Raw genomic sequence first — 23,726 nt, 5'->3', positions numbered from 1 at the left:
TGCGGGTGGCGGAGGGGGGAAGCTTCGGAGCCGCGGAGGAGAGCACAGCAACAGGGGTGCGGAGGGCAAAGCGGAGAAATTCCCGCACAGAGAATCGGTGCCGACCGGCACTCACTAGCCTGAGAGGCTTGTCTGCTCACCCGCCGGGGCGGGCAGGGCTGGGAGCTGAGGCTCAGGCTTCAGTTGGAGCGCCATGAGAAGACTGGTGGTGTGAACACAGCCTGAAGGAGTTAGTGCACCAGGGCTAGCCGGGAGGGAGTCTGGAGAAAAGTCTGGACCTGCCGAAGAGGCAAGAGACTTTTTCTTCCCTCTTTATTTCCTGGCGCGCAAGGAGAGGGGATTAAGAGCGCCGCTTAAAGGAGCTCCAGAGACGGGCGCGAGGCGCGGCTAACAGCGCAGACCCCAGAGACGGGCAGGAGACGCTAAGGCTGCTGCTGCCACCACCAGGAGGCCTGTGTGAGAGCACAGGTCACTATCCACGCCCCCCTTCCGGGGAGCCTGTGGAGCCTGCCACTGCCAAGGTCCCGGGAGCCAGGGACAACTCACCCAGGAGAACGCATGGCGCGTCTAAGGCTGGTGCAACGTCCTACCGGGCTCTGCCGCCGCAGGCTCGCCCGGCATCGTGCCCCTCCCTCACCCGGCCTGAGTGAGCCAGAGCCCCCAAATCAGCGGATCCTTTAACCCCGTCCTGTCTGAGCGAAGAACAGACGCCCTCCGACGACCTACACACAGAGGCAGGGCCAAATCCAAAACTGAGCCCCAGGAGCTGTGCGAATAAAGAAGAGAAAGGGAAATCTCTCCCAGAAGCCTCAGGAGCAGCGGATTAAATCTCTGCAGTCAACTTGATGTACCCTGCATCTGTGGAATACCTGAATAGACAACGAATCATCCCAAATTGAGGAGGTGGACTTTGAGAGCAAGATTTATTACTTTTTCCCCTTTTCCTCTTTTTGTGAGTGTGTATGTGTATGCTTCTGTGTGAGATTTTGTCTGTATAGCTTTGCTTTCACCATTTGTCCTAGGGTTCTATCCATCTGGTTTTTTTTGTATTTTTTTTACTTAAAAATTTTTTTTTCTTAATAATTCCTTTTTATTTTAATAACTTTATTTTCTTTTACCATATTTTATTTTCTTTTATCCTCTTTCTTTCTACTTTTTCTCCCTTTTATTCTGAGCCGTGTGGATGAAAGGCTCTTGGTGCTGCAGCCAGGAGTCAGTGCTGTGCCTCTGAGGTGGGAGAGCCAACTTCAGGACACTGGTCCACAAGAGACCTCCCAGCTCTACATAATATCAAATGGCGAAAATCTCCCAGAGATCTCCATCTCAACACCAATACCCAGCTTCACTCAACGACCAGCAAGCAACAGTGCTGGACACCCTATGCCAAACAACTAGCAAGACAGGAACACAACCCCACCCATTAGCAGAGAGGCTGCCTAAAATCATAAAAAATCCACAGACATACGAAAACACACCACCAGACGTGGACCTGCCCACCAGAAAGACAAGATCCAGCCTCATCCACCAGAACACAGGCACTAGTCCCCTCAACCAGGAAGCCTACACAACCCACTGAACCAACTTTAGCCACTGAGGACAGACACCGAAAACGACGGAACTACGAACCTGCAGCCTGCAAAAAGGAGACCCCAAACACAGTAAGATAAGCAAAATGAGAAGACACAAAAACACACAGCAAATGAAGGAGCAAGATAAAAACCCACCAAACCTAACTAATGAAGAGGAAATAGGCACTTTATCTGAAAAAGAATTCAGAATAATGATAGTAAAGATGATCCAAAATCTTGGAAATGGAATAGAGAAAATGCAAGAAACATTTAACAAGGACCTAGAAGAACTAAAGATGAAACAAGCAACGATGAACAACACAATAAATGAAATTTAAAATACTCCAGAAGGGATCAATAGCAGAATAACTGAGGCAGAAGAATGGATAAGTGACCTGGAAGATAGTGGAAATAACTACTGCAGAGAAGAATAAAGAAAAAAGAATGAAAAGTATTGAGGACAGTCTCAGAGACCTCTGGGACAACATTAAATGCACCAACATTCGAATTATAGGGGTTCCAGAAGAAGAAGAGAAAAAGAAAGGGACTGAGAAAATATTTGAAGAGATTATAGTTGAAAACTTCCCTCATATGGGAAAGGAAATAGTTAATCAAGTCCAGGAAGCACAGAGAGTCCCATACAGGATAAATCCAAAGAGAAACACGCGAAGACACATATTAATCAAACTGTCAAAAATTAAATACAAAGAAAACATATTAAAAGCAGCAAGGGAAAAACAACAAATAACACATAAGGGAATCCCCATAAGGTTAACAGCTGATCTTTCAGCAGAAACCCTGCAAGCCAGAAGGGACTGGCAGGACATATTTAAAGCGATGAAAGAGAAAAACCTACAACCAAGATTACTCTACCCAGCAAGGATCTCATTCAGATTTGATGGAGAAATTAAAACCTTTACAAACAAGCAAAAGCTGAGAGTTCAGCACCACCAAACCAGCTTTATAACAAATGCTAAAGGATCTTCTCTAGTCAAGAAACACAAGAGAAGGAAAAGACCTACAATAACAAACCCAAACCAATTAAGAAAATGGGAATAGGAACATACGTATCAATAATTACCTTAAATGTAAATGGATTAAATGCTCCCACCAAAAGACACAGACTGGCTGAATGGAGACAAAAACAACACCCATATATATGCTGTCTATAAGAAACCCACTTCAGACCTAGAGACACATACAGACTGAAAGGGAGGGGATGGAAAAAGATATTCCATGCAAATGGAAACCAAAAGAAAGCTGGAGTAGCAATTCTCATATCAAACAAAATAGACTTTAAAATAAAGACTATTAGAAGAAACAAAGAAGGACACTAAATAATGATCAAGGGATCGATCCAACAAGAAGATATAACAATTGTAAATACTTACGCACCCAACATAGAAGCACCTCAATACATAAGGCAAATACTAACAGCCACAAAAGGGGAAATCGACAGTAACACATTCATAGTAGGGGACTTTAACACCCCACTGTCGCCAATGGACAGATCATCCAAAATGAAAATAAATAAGGAAACACAACCTTTAAATGATACATTAAACAAGATGGACTTAATTGATATTTATAGGACATTCCATCCAAAAAAACAGAATACACATTTTTCTCAAGTGCTCATGGAACATTCTCCAGGATAGATTATATCTTGGGTCACAAATCAAGCCTTGGTAAAATTAAGAAAACTGAAATTGTATCAAGTATCTTTTCCGACCACAACACTATGAGACTAGATATCAATTACAGGAAAAGATCTGTAAAAAATACAAACACGTGGAGGCTAAACAATACAGTACTTAATAACGAAGTGATCACTGAAGAAATCACAGAGGAAATCAAAAAATAACTAGAAACAAATGACAATGGAGACACGACGACCCAAAACCTATGGGATGCAGCAAAAGCAGTTCTAAGAGGGAAGTTTAGAGCAATAAAATCCTACCTTAAGAAACAGGAAACATCTCGAATAAACAACCTAATCTTGCACCTATAGCAATTAGAGAAAGAAGAACAAAAAAACCCCAAAGTTAGCAGAAGGAAAGAAATCATAAAGATCAGATCAGAAATAAATGAAAAAGACATGAAGGAAACGATAACAAAGATCAATAAAACTAAAAGCTGGTTCTTTGAGAAGATAAACAAAATTGATAAGCCATTAGCCAGACGCATCAAGAAAAAAAGGGAGAAGACTCAAATCAATAGAATTAGAAATGAAAAAGGAGAAGTAACAACTGACACTGCAGAAATACAAAAGATCATGAGAGATTACTACAAGCAACTCTATACCAATAAAATGGACAACCTGGAAGAAATGGACAAATTCTTAGAAATGCACAACCTGCCAAGACTGAATCAGGAAGAAATAGAAAATATGAACAGACCAATCACAAGCACTGAAATTGAAACTGTGATTAAAAATCTTCCAACAAACAAAAGCCCAGGTCCAGATGGCTTCACAGGTGAATTCTATCAAACATTTAGAGAAGAGCTAACACCTGTCCTTCTCAAACTCTTCCAAAATATAGCAGAGTGAGGAACACTCCCAAACTCATTCTATGAGGCCACCATCACCCTGATACCAAAACCAGACAAGTATGTCACAAAGAAAGAAAACTACAGGCCAATATCACTGATGAACATAGATGCAAAAATTCTCAACAAAATACTAGCAAACAGAATCCAACAGCACATTTAGAGGATCATACGCCATGATCAAGTGGGGTTTATTCCAGGAATGCAAGGATTCTTCAATATATGCAAATCAATCAATGTGATACACCATATTAACAAACTGAAGGAGAAAAATCATATGGTTATCTCAATAGATGTGGAGAAAGCTTTTGACAAAATTCAACACCCATTTCAGATAAAAACCCTCCAGAAAGTAGGCATAGAGGGAACTTTCCTCAACATAATAAAGGCCATATATGACATATCCACAGACAACATAGTCCTCAATGGTGAAAAACTGAAAGCATTTCCACTAAGATCAGGAACAAGACAAGGTTGCCCACTCTCACCACTCTTATTCAACATAGTTTTGGAAGTTTTCGCCACAGCAATCAGAGAAGAAAAGGAAATACAAGGAATCCAAATCAGAAAAGAAGAAGTAAAGCTGTCACTGTTTGCAGATGACATGATACTATACATAGAGAAGCCTAAAGATGCTACCAGAAAACTACTAGAGCTAATCAATGAATTTGGTAAAGTAGCAGGATACAAAATTAATGCACAGAAATCTCTGGCATTCCTATACACTAATGATGAAAAATCTGAAAGTGAAATCAAGAAAACACTCCCATTTACCACTGCAACAAAACGAATAAAATATCTAGGAATAAACCTACCTAAGGAGACAATAGACCTGTATGCAGAAAATTAGAAGACACTGATGAAAGAAATTAAAGATGATACAAATAGATGGAGAGATATACCATGTTCTTGGATTGGAAGAATCAACATTGTGAAAATGACTCTACTACCCAAAGCAATCTACAGATTCAATGCAATCCCTATCAAACTACCACTGGCATTTTTCACAGAACTAGAACAAAAAATTTCACAATTTGTATGGAAACACAAAAGACCCCAAATAGCCAAAGCAATCTTGAGAACGAAAAACGGAGCTGGAGGAATCAGGCTCTCTGACCTCAGACTATACTACAAAGCTACAGTAATGAAGACAGTATGGTACTGGCACAAAAACAGAAATATAGATCAATGGAACAGGATAGAAAGCCCAGAGATAAACCCACACACATATGGTCACCTTATCTTTGATAAAGGAGGCAGGAATGTACAGTGGAGAAAGGACAGCCTCTTCAATAAGTGGTGCAGGGAAAACTGGACAGGTACATGTGAAAGTATGAAATTAGAACACTCCCTAACAACATACACAAAAATAAGCTCAAAATGGATTAAAGACCTAAACGTAAAGCCAGAAACTATCAAACTCTTAGAGGAAAACATAGGCAGAATACTCTATGACATAAATCACAGCAAGATCCTTTTTAACCCACCTCCTAGAGAAATGGAAATAAAAACAAAAACAAATGGGACCTAGTGAACTTCAAAGCTTTTGCACAGCAAAGGAAACCATAAACAAGACCAAAAGACAACCCTCAGAATGGGAGAAAATATTTGCAAATGAAGCAACTGACAAAGGATTATTCTCCAAAATTTACAAGAAGCTTATGCAGCTCAATAACAAAAAAACAAAAAACCCAATCCAAAAATGGGCAGAAGACCTAAATAGACATTTCTCCAAAGAAGATATACAGAGTGCCAACAAACACATGAAAAAATGCTCAACATCATTAATCATTAGAGAAATACAAATCAAAACTACAATGAGATATCATCTCATACCGGTCAGAATGGCCATCATCAAAAAATCTAGAAACAATAAATGCTGGAGATGGTGTGGAGAAAAGGGAACACTCTTGCACTGCTGGTGGGAATGTGAATTGGTACAGCCGCTATAGAGAACAGTATGGAGGTTCCTTAAAAAACTACAAATAGAACTACCATATGACCCAGCAATCCCCTACTGGGCATATACCCTGAGAAAACCATAATTCAAAAATAGTCATGTACTAAAATGTTCATTGCAGCTCTATTTACAATAGCCAGGAGATGGAAACAACCTAAGTGTCCATCATCGGATGAATGGATAAAGAAGATGTGGCACATATATACAATGGAATATTACTCAGCCATAAAAAGAAACGAAATTGAGTTATTTGTAGTGAGGTGGATGGACCTAGAGTCTGCCATACAGAGTGAAGTAAGTCAGAAAGAGAAAGCCAAATACCGTATGCTAACACATATATATGGAATCTAAGGGAAAAAAAATGTCACGAAGAACCTCGGGGTAAGACAGGAATAAAGACAGAGACCTACTAGAGAATGGACTTGAGGATATGGGGAGGGGGAAGGGTAAGCTGTGACAAAGTGAGAGAGTGGCGTGGACATATATACACTACCAAATGTAAAATAGATAGCTAGTGGGAAGCAGCCACATAGCACAGGGAGATCAGCTCGGTGCTTTGTGACCACCTACAGGGGTGGGATAGGGAGGGTGGGAGGGAGGGAGATGCAAGAGGGAAGAGATATGGGAACATATGTATATGTATAACTGATTCACTTTGTTATAAAGCAGAAACTAACACACCATTGTAAAAAAAAAAGAATACAATTACTTTTAATTAAAAAAAAATTAAAAAAAATAAAATGAATTCCTGGCTTCAAGGAGCTCACAGTCTGTCTAGTGGCAGAGGTAGAGGCATAAATAAGTAATGATAATGCAGTGTGACGAATGAAACAATGAGAGGAGTGAGGCAGCCGGGAGGGTGTGTTTGCAGTGCCTCTTCCCTGACCAGGGGAATTGGTGGGGTAACTGGGAGAGCATATTCCAGGCAAAGAAAAGGACATGAACAATGGTACAGAGAAACAGAGTACGGTGTGTACAGGTAGAGCATAAAGTTCAAGATGGGGATCAGAGCAAGCTGAGGCTGGACACGTGGACAGGAGCCAGACCAGGGAGAGATAATTTGAGCCTGATTCCTGACCAGCCCTTATTTCTCTGTTTAAATAAGATCCTTACCTTTAGTCATCAAAGCACTCATCACTCATTTAATAGAATTACTAGGTCCACCCTAGATCATATTGACCCAAACTGCACTGAAGAGAAGTTCCATGCTTCACGAGACCACAGGTATCTCTGAACCAGCTAATCTACAAAGGCTGCAACAATACAGTTTCCCTACCAGCCTTTTGGTCCCAGCCATGGACGAGCAGACAGAAGTGACAGCTCCCGTCTGGATCTATGTGCCTCCAAGTGAGTGTAATTCAGTGCTGGAGCCAAAGCCGATGACATGCATTAGTTATTACTGTAAGACAGCAATTTGGTGATAAAATACAATATTGTCACCTTCAATATGTACTAAAAGTGATTTACCAGAGCTCATAGGGAACAACTTAGACGACTATCTGATTACAATACACGGGATAAATCACCCTCATCTGAGGGTTAAATTACCCCATCTGACAACTCTAGATCAATTTGACAGTTAAAATCAGGGTCCCCATCTTCCCTCCCCAACTTACAGAGTTTGTCCTGGTTCACGGGTGAAAAATCAGAACAGCAGATAGACCCTCTCCTTTTTCCTTCCATAGCAATTTCCCATCCTTCATGCAGGGTCCAACTGAAGCTCTGTTAAGTCATCTCTAAAAGAACTAATGCACTCACAGGGTATCAGCCTTCATGGTAAATATCTGTAGCTCAAAGGCAGCACTCTGTCAGAGAGTAAGGTCTAAAATGAATGTTTCCACAAGAGATAGTCTTCAAATATGGCTGCTGTGATGGTTAGTTTTATGTGTCAACTGGGCTAAGGGATGCCCCGATAGCTGGTGAAATGTCATTTCTGGGTGTGTCTATGACGGTGTTTCCAGAAGAGATTAACATTTGATTCAGTAGACTGAGTTAAGAAAACCCACTGTGGGTGGGCCTCATCCAATCCACTGAGGGCCCGGATACAACAAAAAGGGCAAACACACTCTCTCTGCTTGAGCTGAGACCTCCGTCGTCTCCTGCCCTTCGTCTAGGGCTTTCAGGCTTAGATCAGGACTTACACCATCAGCCCTACCCCACCTCATCCCCAATTCTCAGGGCTTCAGACTCAGACTGAATTACACCACCAGCTTTCCTGGTTCTCCAGCTTGTATATATTCTTATTGGTTCTATTTCTCTGGAGAACCCTGACTAATAGAGCTGCCAACAATTCCTTCTCTTCCAACACACACGTCTCTCTGCCCAATAAGACTTGGAGTCTGATTTTCCTCCCCCGCCTTGAATCTGGAGTGGCCATGTATTTGCTTTATCTATAGAAGTGACAGTCTGCTAACTCTGGGCTTAACGTTTAAAAAGGCAGGGTGCTTCAGTTTGGGGACTCTTGGAGTCCAGCTGCCATATAAGAAGCTTGAGCTGGACTACTGATGATAAGAAGCATGTGAATGAAGACCATAGGCCTTCCTGAACATCCCTTCTTAGAGCTCAGCTAAGCTCCCAGCTAAATGCAACCACATGACAGACCAGGCTGACATGATGTGCAACATGACTGGGTGGTTCACCCAGTCAACCCATAAAACCATGCTAAATAATAAATCACTGTTGTTTCAAGCCAAAAAAAAAAAAAAAAAAAAAAGAAAAGAAATGTGAACTCTAACTCTGTATCTGTACTCTATAAGCTACAGTTACCCCAGTTCAGGCTCACAGCAAATATCACTAAGTGATCATAATCCTCTATCCTGGAGGTGGCCTCAGAATCCTTCTAACACAGCATTCTAGGAAGGTGATCAGGTGATCAGTGGTGGGATGCAAGATGACACCAATCTGCCAGCTCTTTCTACTGTAATTGCTTCCTCTCAGAGAAGTACATGTGACCGTGAAATCTTAGTGCAGCTAAGTGTATTTGGTTCTTGAAGTCCTCAATAAAGGCCAGCAAATCACTGATAATTACAAAAGTATCCCTCTTTTACTATTGGGCAGTAGGCTTAGGAGGAGGAATTTAACATAAACCCTTAACATTTGAGACATATTAAAAAAACAGAAACAAAAATAAAACATGGAAAGGGAAGAAAGGAAGGAAGGAAAGAAAGAAAAGGAAGAATGAAAATACACTATGGCTTTATGGTGTAATACTAATACTTGAGGTTGTGATGAAACTGTATGTATTAAAGGATTTTACATTTATCCTCGCTGGCAGACATTGCTAACCCACAGCTTAGGGATCAGAGGCCTGGAGAGATCAAATGACTTAAGGTCATGTCACCACCAAGTCATGGGCTACATTAGTTTCCTAGGGCTACTGTAACTAAGCACCACAAACTGATATTTATTCTCTCACAGCTCTGGAGACTGGAAGTCTGAGATCAAGACTTAAGATGAGTAGAGCCATGTTCCCTCTGAAGGTGCTAGAGAAGGATCTATTCAGGCCTCTTTCCTACCTTCTAGTAGTTCCTTGGCTTGTGGTGGCATAACTCCAATCTTCACATGATGTTCTCTCTGGGTGTGTTTGTATCCAAATTTCGTCTTTTTATAAAGACACCAGTTATACTGGATTAGGGGTCCACGCTACTGCAGCATGATCTCATCTTAACTAATTATAGGTGCAATGGCCCTATTTCTAAATAAGGTCACATTCTGAGATACTGAGGCTTGGGACGTCAACATACGAAGTTTTAGGGGTACGATTCAACCCATATCATGGGGTGATCAAGGCCAGACTTTCTGTACATGTGTGAGGAGCACTGCTTGAGCATAAGGGTTTAAGTTTTGGGCCTCCCTTAAAGGCAAGAATTCTCACTATTCACTAAAATATAGCCTTTTAAATAAAATTTTTCTTTCAAAAAAACATCCAATAGTCCTTCACATCAAAAATCAATTATGGGATTTTTTCCCCACTCATAAACCTGGTATGATAGCTATATCATACACCTGATGACCTTAGGAAGTTCCAAATTAAAATACTGAGAGGTCACCAGAAGCCACACACATACCCAAAAGGAGATGAAAGACCAAGAGAATCTATAATGATTTATTATATTTGAAAACACTGTTATAAATCTTGAATACACTTAAAAAAAAGAGTCCCTCCCATCAGGAAGCTTGCACAAGCCTCTTAGATAGCCTCATCCACCAGAGGGGCAGACAGCAGAAGCAAGAAGAACTACAATTCTCCAGCCTGTGGAAGAAAAACCACATTCACAGAAAGAGAGACAAAATGAAAAGGCAGAGGACTATGTATCAGATGAAGGAACAAGATAAAACCCCAGAAGAACAAATAAATGAAGTGGAGAAACCTTCCAGAAAAAGAATTCAGAATAATGATAGTGAAGATGATCCAGGACCTCGGAAAAAGAATGGAGGCAAAGATCGAGAAGACGTAAGAAATGTTTAACAAAGACATAGAAGAATTAAAGAACAAACACCTAGAAGAATTAAAGAACAAACAAACAGAGATAAACATTACAATAACTGAAATGAAAACTACACTAGAAGGAATCAATAGCAGAATAACTGAGGCAGAAGAACGGATAAGTGATCTGGAAGACAGAATGGTGGAATGCACTGCCGTGGAACAGAATAAAGAAAAAAGAATGAAAAGAAATGAAGACAGCCTAAGAGACCTCTAGGACAATATTAAATGCACCAACATTCGCATTATAGGGGTCCCAGAAGGGGAAGAGAGAGAGAAAGGACCAGAGGAAATATTTGAAGAGATTATAGTCAAAAACTTCCCTAACATGGGAAAGGAAATAGCCACCTAAACCCAGGAAGCGCAGAGAGTCCCAGGCAGGATAAACCCATGAAGAAACACACTGAGACACACAGCAATCAACTTGACAAAAATTACAAAGAAAAATTATTGAAAGCAACAAGGGAAAAATGACACATAACATACAAGGGAACTCCCAGAAGGTTAACAGCTGATTTCTCAGCAGAAACTCTACAGGCCAGAAGAGAGTGGCACAATATATTTAAAGTGATTAAAGGGAAGAATCTACAACCAAGATTGCTCTACCCGGCAAGGATCTCATTCAGATTCGACGGAGAAATCAAAAGTTTTACAGACAAGCAAAAGCTAAGAGAATTCAGCACCACCAAACCAGCTCTACGACAAATGTTAAAGGAACTTCTCTAACTGGGAAACACAAGAGAAGAAAAGGACCTACAAAAACAAACCCATAACAATTAAGACAATGGTGATAGGAACATACATATTGATAATTACCTTAAACGTGAATGGATTAAATGCTCCAACCAAAAGACACTGGCTCACTGAATGGATACAAAAACAAGACCCATATATATGTTGTCTACAAGAGACCCACTTCAGACCCAGGGACACATACAGACTGAAAGTGAGGGCATGGAAAAAGATATTCCATGCAAATGGAAACCAAAAGAAAGCTGGAGTAGCAATACTCATATCAGATAAAATAGACTTTAAAATAAAGACTGTTATGAGAGACAAGGAAGGACACTACATAATGATCAAGGGATCAATCTAAGATGATATAACAATTATAAATATGTATGTACCCAACATAGGAGCACCTCAATACATAAGGCAACTGCTAACAGCTATAAAAGAGGAAATCGACATTAACACAACAATATTGGGGGACTTTAACACTTCACTTACACCAATGGACAGATCATCAGACAGAAAATTAATAAGGAAACACAAGCTTTAAATGACACAATAGACCAGATAGATTTAATTGATATTTATAGGACATTCCATCCAAAGACAGCAGATTACACTTTCTTCTCAAGTGCACAGAAAACATTCTCCAGGATAGATCACATCTAGGGTCACAAAAAAGCCTCCGTAAATTAAAGAAAACTGAAATCATTTCAAGCATCTTTTCCGACCACAATGCTATGAGATTAGAAATCAATTACAGGGGGAAAAACCATAAAAAAACACAAACACATGGAGGCTAAACAATATGTTACTAAATAACCAAGATATCACTGAAGAAACCACGGAGGAAATCAAAAAATACCTAGAGACAAATGACAACGAAAACACGACAATCCAAAACCTATGGGATGCAGCAAAAGCAGTTCTAAGAGGGAAGTTTATAGCAATACAATCCTACCTCAAGAAACAAGAAAAATCTGAAATAAACAATCTAAACTTACACCTAAAGAAATTAGAGAAAGAAGAACAAACAAAACCCAAAGTTAGTAGAAGAAAAGAAATCATAAAGATCAGAGCAAAAATAAATGAAATAGAAACAAAGAAAACAGTAGCAAAGATCAATAAAACTAAAAACTGGTTCTTTGAGAAGATAAACAAAATTGATAAAACTTTAGCCAGATTCATCAGGAAAAAGAGGGAGAGGACTCAAATCAATAAAATTAGAAATGAAAAAGGAGAACTTACAATGAACACCACAGAAATACAAAGCATCATAAGAGACTACTACAAGCAACTCTATGCCAATAAAATGGACAACCTGGAGGAAATGGACAAACTCTTAGAAAGGTATAACCTTCCAAGACTGAACCAGGAAGAAACAGAAAATATGAACAGACCAATCACAAGTAATGAAATTGAAACTGTGATTAAAAATCTTCCAACAAACAAAAGTCCAGGACCAGATGGCTTCACAGGTGAATTCTATCAAACATTTAGCGAAGAGCTAACACCCATCCTTCTCAAACTCTTCCAAAAAACTGCAGAGGAAGGAACACTCCCAAACTCATTCTACGAAGCCACCATCACCCTGATACCAAAACCAGACAGAGATACTACAATAAAGAAAATTACAGGGCTTCCCTGGTGGCTCAGTGGTTGAGAGTCTGCCTGCCGATGCAGGGGATGCGGGTTCGTGCCCCGGTCCAGGAAGATTCCACGTGCCGCAGAGCGGCTGGGCCCATGAGCCATGGCCGCTGAGCCTGCGCGTCCGGAGCCTGTGCTCCGCAACGGGAGAGGCCACAACAGTGAGAGGCCCGCGTACCGCAAAAAAAAAAAAAAGAAAGTTACAGACCAATATCACTGATGAATATAGATCCAAAAATCATCAACAAAATACTAGCAAACCGAATCCAACAACACATTAAAAGGTTCATACACCATGATCTACTGGGATTCATCCCAGGGATGCAAGCATTCTTCAATATACGCAAATCAATCCACGTGATATACCATATTAACAAATTGAAGAATAAAAACCATATGATCATCTCAATAGATGCAGAAAAATCTTTTGACAAAATTCAACACCCATTTATGATAAAAACTCTCCAGAAAGTGGGCATAGAGGGAACGTACCTCAACATAATAAATGCCATATATGACAAACCCACAGCCAACATCGTTCTCAATGGTGAAAAACTGAAACCATTTCCTCTAAGATCAAGAACAAGACAAGGTTACCCACTCTCACTGCTATTATTCAACATAGTTTTGGAAGTTTTAGTCACAGCAATCAGAGAAGAAAAAGAAATTAAAGGAATACAAACTGGAAAAGAAGAAGTAAAACTGTCACTGTTTGCAGATGATATGATACTGTACATAGAGAATCCTAGAGATGCCACCAGAAAACTACTAGAGCTAATCAATGAATTTGGTAAAGTAGCAGGATACAAAATTAATGCACAGAAATCACTTGCATTCCTATACACTAACAACGAAAGATCAGAAAGAGAAATTAAGGAAACACTCCCATTCACCACTGTAACAAAAAGAATAAAATACCTAGAAATAAACCTACCTAAGGAGGTAAAAGACCTTTATTCAGAAAACTATACGACACTGATGAAAGAAACCAAAGATAACACAAACAGATGGAGAGATATACCATGTTCCTGGATTGGAAGAATCAATACTGTGAAAATGACTGTACTACCCAAAGCAATCTACAGATTCAATGCAATCCCTATCAAACTACAAGTTTTTACAGAACTAGGACAAAAAATCTTAAAATTTTTATGGAGACAGAAAAGACTCCAAAGAGCCAAAGTGGTCTTGAGGGAAAAAAAAGGAGCTGGATGAATCAGACTCCCTGACTTCAGACTATACTACAAAGCTACAGTCATCAAGACAATATGGTACTGGCACAAAAACAGAAATATAGATCAATGGAACAGGATAGAAAGACCAGAGATAAACCCATATACCTATGGTCAACTAATCTATGACAAAGGAGGCAAGGATATACAATGGAGGAAAGACAGTCTCTTTAATAAGTGGTGCTGGGAAACCTGGACAGCTACATGTAAAAGAATGAAATTAGAACACTCCCTAACACCATACACACAAAAAAATTCAAAATGTTTTAGAGACCTAAATGTAAGACCGGACACTATAAAACTCTTAGAGGAAAATATAGGAAGAACACTCTTTGACATAAATCACAGCAAGATCTTTTTTGACCCACCTCCTAGAGTAATGGAAATAAAAACAAAAATATACAAATGGGACCTAATGAAACGTAAAGGTTTTTAACAGCAAAGGAAACTACAAACAAGATGAAAATACAACCCTCAGAATGGGAGAAAATATTTGCAAACAAATCAATGGACAAAGATTAATCTCCAAAATACATAAACAGCTCATGCAGCTCAATATTAAAAAAACAAACAACCCAATAAAAAAATGGGCAGAAGACCTAAATAGACATTTCTCCAAAGAAGGCATACAGATGGCCAAGAAGCACATGAAAAGCTGCTCAAGATCACTAATTATTAGAGAAACGCGAATCAAAACTACCCTGAGTTATCAACTCACACCAGTTAGAATGGGCATCATCAGAAAATCTACAAACAACAAATGCTGGAGAGGGTGTGAAGAAAAGGGAACCCTCTTGTACTGTTGGTGGAAATATAAATTGATACAGCCACTATGGAGAACAGTATGGAGATTCCTTAAAAAACTAAAAATAGAATTACCATATGATCCAGCAATCCCACTACTGGGCATATATCCAGAGAAAACCATAATTCAAAAGACACATGCACCCCATTGTTCAATGCAGCACTATTTACAATAGCCAGGTCATGGAAGCAACCTAAATACCCATCAACAGACGAATGGATAAAGAAGATGTGGTACATATATATGATGGAATATTACTCAGCCATAAAAAGGAATGGAATTGGGTCATTTGTAGAGACGTGGTCGGATCTAGAGACTGTCATACAGAGTGAAGTAAGTCAGAAAGAGAAAAACAAATATCATATGTTAACACATATATGTGGAATGTAGAAAAACGGCACAGATGAACAGGTTTGCAAGGCAGAAAAAGAGACACAGATGTAGAGAACAAACCTATGGACACCAAGTGGGGGAAAGTGGCGGGGGTGTGTGTGGTGGGATGAATTGGGAGATTGGGATTAATATATATACACTAATATGTATAAAATAGATAACTATTAAGAACCTGCTGTATAAAAAATAAAATTCAAAAATTTAAAAATTCAAAAAAAAAAAGCACCCTTTTCCTCCTTAGTGCCAAAGGGTGATGTCTGTTATTTTTAACCCTGCCAGAAATTATCAGTGGGTTGGAAGAATGTAGTACTATGACATGAGCCTTCATTTACATTTTTAATTAAAATTCTTACTGACTCTGAGCCAGATGTGCTTTGTCACCAGAGCCTGTGGAAGCTCCACAGTGGAAACTACAGTGGCCTGGGAATGGAGGAGCAGGCAGGAATCTGGGGCTTAGCATCAAATCAAAAGAACATCACAGCCCTTGGGAGAAGACCAGGAGGCGTGTGAACCTGGCCACTCCATGCTCATACCTTGTCCTTAATTTCCTCATCTCTCTCAGGCAACAGGTCAGCCTTGGTGGGGGATCATGACTGCCTTTCCTCAAGATCCACCTCTGTTTTGACTCATCACCCCATAGAACCCCCTGGCTCTGCTTCCTGACTCCCTCATCTCTTGACGTCAGCACTATTCTAAGTTACAATATTCATCATGATCACTCATATTTGCTGAGCTCTCAGTCTGTATCTCACTTAATTCTTACAACACTCTATAAAGGAGCATGATTCCAGACTGCTACCTGTCTACAGACTCTCCACTTGCCGTAGGGATAGGGCTCTGGTACTGACCTGGGCCTGCAGCTGCCCTGTCCAAAGACTGCATTTCTCAGCTTCTTTTGTAGCTAGGTGTGGCCACGTGACAAACTGCAGCTAACAATATACTGTATGAAACTGCCAGAAAGTCTTCTTAGAGAAAGGAAACTTTCATTTTCCTCTCCTTCCATCTGCCCATAAATGTTGGAGCTACAGCAGCCATCTTGGCCCATGAGGTGCCCTTGGGAATGGAAACAACACTTAATGGGGCAGCACAAGGGCAGGAGTCTGGGTGGTTGCCACATACCCTGCCAGACCAGCAGTACATGCATGGTTTGACTCCCAGCTTACTTCATGTGAGAGGAAATAAAAATCTATCCTGTTTAAGCCACTGTTATTTGGGATTTTCTATCACAGCAGACCTGATCTTAATTCCAAGTGGTTAAGAATTAGTACTTCCATTTTACAGACTGAGGCTCAGAGAGGTTAAATAACTTGTTCAAGGTGAAAAATGTCGGTGGCAGTGGTAGAATACAACCTGACTTCAGATCCTGTGCTCTTAATCTCCCCAACATGTGTTCTCTGAAAAGACCTTTTCCCATGCTGAAGACAGTGGAGTCATGGTTAACTCGTCCCTCTCTGTAGCACCTGTCTCCTCCCATAGTTAGCTGCCATGCTCTGTGGGTTCTGCTGCCCGGGGTCTTGGCAGCCATCTCCTGCCCCAGTGCTCCCTCCTTACCAAGAAAGGTGTGGCCAGCAGACAGCAGAGACAGAGGCCTCAGCCTAGACAAGATTTGCGCTGGGATGCGGGGAGAGCCAGGGCTGTCTGCACTTCTGTTTGACTCCTGCTGGGGGTGGTCTCTAGGCTGAGCTTGAGGGGCTCTGCTGTTGCCCTTGAGAAGGGAGCCGAGGAGTGTGTGTGTGTGTGTGTGTGTCCGTGTCCTGAGCTGTGAAAGTCAGTGAGCTGAAATCTAAATAAAGAGAAGCTGGACAGGAGATTGAAATATTCCAGAGGTGTTGACACTTTCAGGAGGTCATTGACACTTTCTTTTCTTTCCAAACAAAAGGTGTCACACTTTAATACTGAACCTACTAGTGCAAAGGCAAAGAAACAAAGAGAAAAATAATAGCCTCCTGACAAATGTCCAACTGTCCAGATAGTGGTGATGTTTTCAGCTTGATGGGGTAAGACGTTGGTGGCCTTAGCATCACCGCGTGTGCCATCTCATGTGTGATTCCTTACAGACCCAGCTTGGTTCTTCTCCAATATCTCCTCTTAGAGTTACACCTGACTTTAAAACCAGTTTTTCCATGTGAATCCACTAGGGAATGGAATGGGACGATTCTGCCTTTGTTTCTTGGCCAAGAACTGCTTGATCCTGAAAGTCTTGTGAGAAGAACAGAGTCAACCGCATACCCCACGATGGCAGGGAAAGGGAGGGAGCCAGTGACACTTTCAAAAAAAGGAGTTTCAGGATAGTGGTATGGCCAAATGCAAAGGATGATAAAAATAACAGCTACTGTTGGCTGAGCGTGAATATATATGAAGCAAGTCTTCTAGTGTTCAAATCCCAGCTCCAGTCCTTAATAGCTGTGGTCTTGGGACTCTTGGACTCTTTCAACCTCAATTTCTGTAAAGTGGGGATATTAGAACTACCTCATAGGACTGTGAGGATTAAGCCAATTGTGTGACGTGCAGAGAACAGAGCCTGGCACGAGTAAGAGTTACATATGTTAGTTATTATTTTCTGCCAGGTTCTACATACACATTATATAATTTAATCCTTATAGTAACCCTCTGAGATGGGTATTCTCAGCCCCAATTTGACAATTGAAAAGCAAAGGTCAGAGAGGTTAAATACTTCCCCCCAGGTTACAGAGCTATTAAGTGACACAGCTGGATCGCACACACTGCTCTTCCACAGCTGCCTCTTCTTGATGATAAGCCAGGCAGCACACGGGGAGGGGCTGAGGGGGAACAGGCTGTGGATGGATGTGTGAGCCACACCCCCATCTCCCCACCCCCAGCCCACACACACCAGGTGCGTGGACATACAGACAGCGCAGAGCTCACCACCACTTGTTTATTTCAACTGCAGATTCTTTTTGATTTACATTATGAAATTCAAGTAAGATTTTTTTTAAAAGAAGAAAGAAAGAAAAGCCATTATGGAATAAATGGTACAAACAGTACATTCTAACCTTATCTAAAAGTCACCTAACATCAAAAAATCTACCAACAATAAATGGTGGAGAAGGTGTAAAGGGAACCCTCCAACACTGTTGATGGGAATGTAAATTGGTACAGCCACTATGGAGAACAGTAAGGAGGTTCCTTAAAAAACTAAAAATAGAGCCACTATATGACCCAGCAATCCCACTCCTGGGCATATATCTGGAGAAAACCATAATTTGAAAGGATGCATGCACCCCGATGTTCACTGCAGCACTATTTACAATAGCCAGGACATGGAAGCAACCTAAATGTCCATCAACAAAGGAATGGATAAAGAAGATGTGGTACAAATATACAATGGAATATTACTCAGCCATAAAAAGGAACAAAATAATGCCATTTGCAGCAGCATGGATGGACCTAGAGATTGTCATACAGAGTGAGGTAAGAAAGAGAAAGACAAATATCATATAATATCGCTTATATGTGGAATTTAGAAAAATGGTGCAGATGAACTTATCTGCAAAGCAGAAATAGAGTCACAGATGTAGAAAATAAACTTGTGGTTACCAAAGGGGGAAGGGGGGAATGGGATGAACTGGGAGATTGGGATTGACATATATACACTACCTTATATAAAATGGATAACTAATGAGAACCTACTGTATAGCACAGGAAACTCTACTCAGTGCTCTGTGGTGACCTAAATGGGAAGGGAATCTGAAAAAAGAGGGGATATATATATATATATATATATATATATATATATATATATATATATATATATATATATATATAACTAACTCACTTTGCTGTATAGCAGAAGCTAACACAACATTGTAAAGCAACTACACTCCAATAAAAATTAATAAAAATAAAAGTCACCTAACATAATGTGCCTCAAGGACTAATATGAAATCTATGACATATGCTACAGACCTGGTTTCTTACAAGATGTAAACTCAGCATTTGGTGCGAAATAAACAGAATATGCTGGCTAGAGTCTGGAGCACCTATTTATTATGCATTTTGCTTATTTTGGATGAAGCTAAACCTGTCATTGCCACGGTTCCCAGGACAACATATTCCAGGTATGTGTGGATACTGTACCGTGTTTCAAACCTCAAGCCATACTGAGTCACTTCTTGGTTTATACCATGAGAGAAGCAGATTTTATCAGCTGAGTTTGTAAGTGGAGTACAAGTGAGATCAAATCAGGCCCTCGGTGTCTTTAGATGATCTATTAGGTAATCTAAATTAGATGCTCTTCAGGGAGATATAACCTTGAAACACACAGCTTTATTTGTTCTCCTCATAAAGGGAAAAAAATCCCAATTTTTCAAAATGAGAAAGAAGTTGGGTTGCATTTATAAGTATATTGATCAATGTATGTTTAGAGGTGAGAGGAGAATTGGGGTTTTTTTAAATTAGAATTTTTTTTTAGCTTCTCCATGAGTTTTTATTAATTCACCAATTCCCTATAGCTCAAGAGATGCTAATTAATTCAAGAAACCGTAATAGCTAATCATTGGCTAAATAAATCTAAAATGGAGAGAGTCTGTCACTGGAGATACCACTGCTCATTTTAATTAAAATTACCAATTTGTGAAGTAACGTAAATAAAGGTTACTGTATCCTTCTACTCAGGAAGTATTAACACTGTGCATGGCCACCTGAGAATCCATGAGGACTTAAAAAGCCAAGAATACTTGTAGAATCTTATCAATTTCTGAGTTAGAATATTTATCATTCCAAGCGTGTTGTTCATTGACATTATAAACCTATGTGGAATTACGCTGCCTTGAAACACAAAACGGAGAATGGCAAAGGACTGAGAATTGTTGCCTTGAAGGGAATACACTCAATGTCAAGGAATCAACCACCCCAAAATGATTACTTTTAAACATTCAGGCCTACAGGAAAGCAGATGTTCCAGGTCTGAGTTTCAATTTTTAAGGGATAAATTTATGCAAATGCCCATTTGTTTTAGTACTTTAGTAGCTAGGGTGATCTCACCTTGTTAACATTCAGTGCAACTGCTTATAGCCATTCTAATGTCATTTGCAGGGATAGGAAAGGTCGCCTCAACATTTCATGACTAAATGGCAGGGCTCGACCATGATGCTCACCCTAGGAAGTAGACACACCTGCACACTTAGCTGCTCAAGCCAGCTAACCCTGGAAAGCAGTGCGTGCGTGGGCAACCATATAGTTCAAGTCATCACTGAGCCCAAAGCTGAGCAGCCATAGTGCTCTTGATGGATTTGCCCTTGACGAAGAGAAATCCATCTTTATTGTCTCACTAGTCAGCTCAAGAGCCATTGATGAAGTCCTAAATCTAATTCTTAATAAAACCCCAAACGTTTTAGAGGCAAAATGAAAAAGCATAGTTCACAGATACCTTTTGGCCAAAGGTTGGGAAACTATTTTTGTTTTTTAGTCCAAAGACCTGAAATTAGTTTGAACTGAAAAAAGAAGTGACATCCTTTAGGACCAAGGTGAAGCTGCCGAAGGAAAATTGTTATCTTATCAAAAGGCTACTTCTGAACGGAGCCTCCTGACGGATACAGAAGTCTGGCTGGGACTTGAACCAGATAAACTTGTTATGCAAATAGCTTTAGCCAAAGGGGAAAGGGCTGATAATGAAATTGCCACAAAGCCAACCACACATTACAGAGGTGACAAAAAACATCAAGCAGCGACCTACCATATGCATAAAAAGCAGTGCAGAATTTACGTGAGCATCATGTTTAATTTATCAAAACTAAGCTGTCAGGAGTCATGCTTTGACAAATGCATAACTAACACATATAAATGAGTCAATTATCACTAACGACCACAGGTTCAAAACCAAACAGGCTGATGTTTCCTTTCTCTTTTTTTAACCCTCAAAATAGGTTTACTAATAGGATTTCGGACCTTAAAATCTCTCCTCCTGTCTCTAAATAAAGAAGGCTGGAAACACGTCTAAAAAACACTAAGCCATAGCCTGGTACTTACATCCTGCCTCTGCTCTCACCCATGCACTTATTTCTCTTCTCTCTCTCTCTCTCTCTCTCTCTCACACACACACACACACACACACACACACACACACAGACACACAGACACACACAGACACACACAGTTCCCTGTCTACACAGCTGTGATCACTGGCCTGCAGCCTGGTCAATCCCTTCAGACCCCTTCAGCAACAATGAGAAGCCATAAGGTCCTCTGGTGAGTGGTGACCATCATGGACCAAGAAAGACTGAAATTACTGAATTGACTCTGCTATGGTTCAGCAGTCACGTGGGGATAGGGTATTAAAGGTTTTAAAGCTGTTAAAATGTTTCTTGTCCTGTTTATTCTTTAGAAAGAACCAGTTTAGTTTACTCTAATACAATGCACTGTGGCCCCAGTGCATGTTTCTTGTCCTGTTTATTCTTTAGAAAGAACCAGTTTACTCTAATACAATGCACTTTGGCCCCAGTGCATTGTGGGAATTGAGGAAATTTTCTGGATAATTCAGGCTAAAAAACTTTTCCTAAATTACCAGATAATCATCTTCCCACCTCAGTCCCAGCAATAATGAAAATTTTATAATCTGGAGGTCTTAATCCTTCATCCTTTTTCCCTTTCCCGCCCAATACGAGCAAGGAGAGTATAAAAATAAGCCAAGGCTCTCTCTTTAAACAGACATTTCTAACCCAGTGAGTGTCTTTGTTTACATTTAATTAGAGATTTGAATAAACAGAATGAAATAGAAAATTAAAATTACATTTGGTAGTCTGGCTCCTTTATGAAACCAAAGGGCATTATTTGGGAATAGTGGGTAGTTTTCTACCTAAAAACATAAAATATAATAATTAGTTCCTAATCTTGATAGTTACATTCCTAAAAATCTTGTAAAAGGAAAACTCATGATTGAAGAATCTCAGATGTTATGGGGAAAACAGGACTGGGGGGCTGAGGTCAGGAAAGAATCCATGAACACCTAAAATATACAATATTTTCACTAATAAAACCAATAAGGACAAGTCATTAAATAAATAGAAGACGGATGACATTTTTCCATATCTTAAATTAGTAATAAAGCACACAATCACTTAATTTCTATTTACCTTCCTTGGTCATTAGAACCTCTTCAGACACTCTACTCTGTAGTTTCAACAAGATGCTTTTGCTTTGCCCCTGATGTATGCATACTAAAGGCATTGTTTTCTATGTTGAGTCCTCCATTCTAGTATCAACACTTTTCTAAGTCTAAAGCAACTCGAAATGAGTGCATTTGGAATTCTCAGAGTTGGGGAAGACATAAGCAGATTTAATTGGCATATAACAGGATTTGCCATATAACAGGATTTGCCATATAACAGGATTTGCCATAAAGAAAAATCAACAGTAGAGAGGGATTTCTATCTATACTGTATTTAACCCTGAAAGTCCCAACCCTATCATCAATTATGTACCTTTATTCCCAAATCTGTCCAAGCAATACTGTGCTCAGTTTAAGAACACAAACATACTCTTGAAGAAGTATACAGAACCCAAACTTTGGTGAGTGGGTCAAGTCACATTTTAGAGGCATCACTAGAGCTCGGTATAGGAAAGTGTATCTGTGAATATGTAATGTGGTTTTCCAGGCCAGCAGCTTAGAGAAGGTCAGTCAAGGGCATCTGTGTGCAGCAATGGAATGAAAAGGAAAACTCCTTGGCTCCAGCCTTTGCCAGCAAAATCACTGGAACCCTAGCCCCTGGATTTCTTTCCCTGAAAGAAACACATTTCAGATCAGCCACCAGGATGTCTTTAGCTCTCCAGGGCCTTCCACCTCCTCCTTTGGCTTCCAAATATCAGGAAGTGGCTCTTCCTCTGCTCCTATGGGAGCATCATCCCTCCTGCTGTTATCTGTTGTCCCTCTCAACATTGCCCACTGTCACCACCATTGACTTGGGGCTGCTTCTGTATTCTGCAGAAACATCAGAGTGGGGACTGAAGGGACAAGGAAATGTCCTCCATCCCTGGCCTTGAACTTCATGGTCACATTCTGACACAGCCTTGCTAGTAGAATTCTTGGAGTTCTTTACCCTTCCTCTCTCCTGAGGAAGATGGCAAAAAGCTAGAGGGATTGACTGGACAATCAAACAATTTCAGGGACCTTGAACTATGTTGCATTGAAATGAAAATGAAACACAAGTATGTTTTGGAATTCAGAATTTTATCAAATTTTAGAAAAGTAAACCCGTGCATTTACTGTATTTTATGTAACATCCCCAGCAGGATCTGGGGCAGCACACTGTAATCAAACACATTAATATATCTGCAGCAATTCACATGAATATTCACACTGAGTAGGATAAATAATGGCTATAAATAGCCTCAATTC

The 23,726-nt window shown here is 40.1% G+C and overlaps 1 protein-coding gene and 1 pseudogene across 1 annotated transcript in view; both read right to left on the bottom strand.

The window, feature by feature from the left end:
• The window catches only part of MYO3B (myosin IIIB), a 407,127-nt gene that overhangs the window by 253,578 nt on the left and 129,823 nt on the right, over positions 1–23,726 (bottom strand). The window lies entirely within an intron of this gene.
• LOC105747875 (60S ribosomal protein L39-like) lies at positions 17,425–17,578 on the bottom strand (annotated as a pseudogene).

This window comes from Orcinus orca, chromosome 7 (assembly GCF_937001465.1).
Source record: "Orcinus orca chromosome 7, mOrcOrc1.1, whole genome shotgun sequence".
Taxonomy (NCBI): Eukaryota; Metazoa; Chordata; class Mammalia; order Artiodactyla; family Delphinidae; genus Orcinus; species Orcinus orca.
The sequence above is the reverse complement of the archived record's forward strand: the minus strand, read 5'-3'. Positions and strand labels throughout refer to the sequence as shown.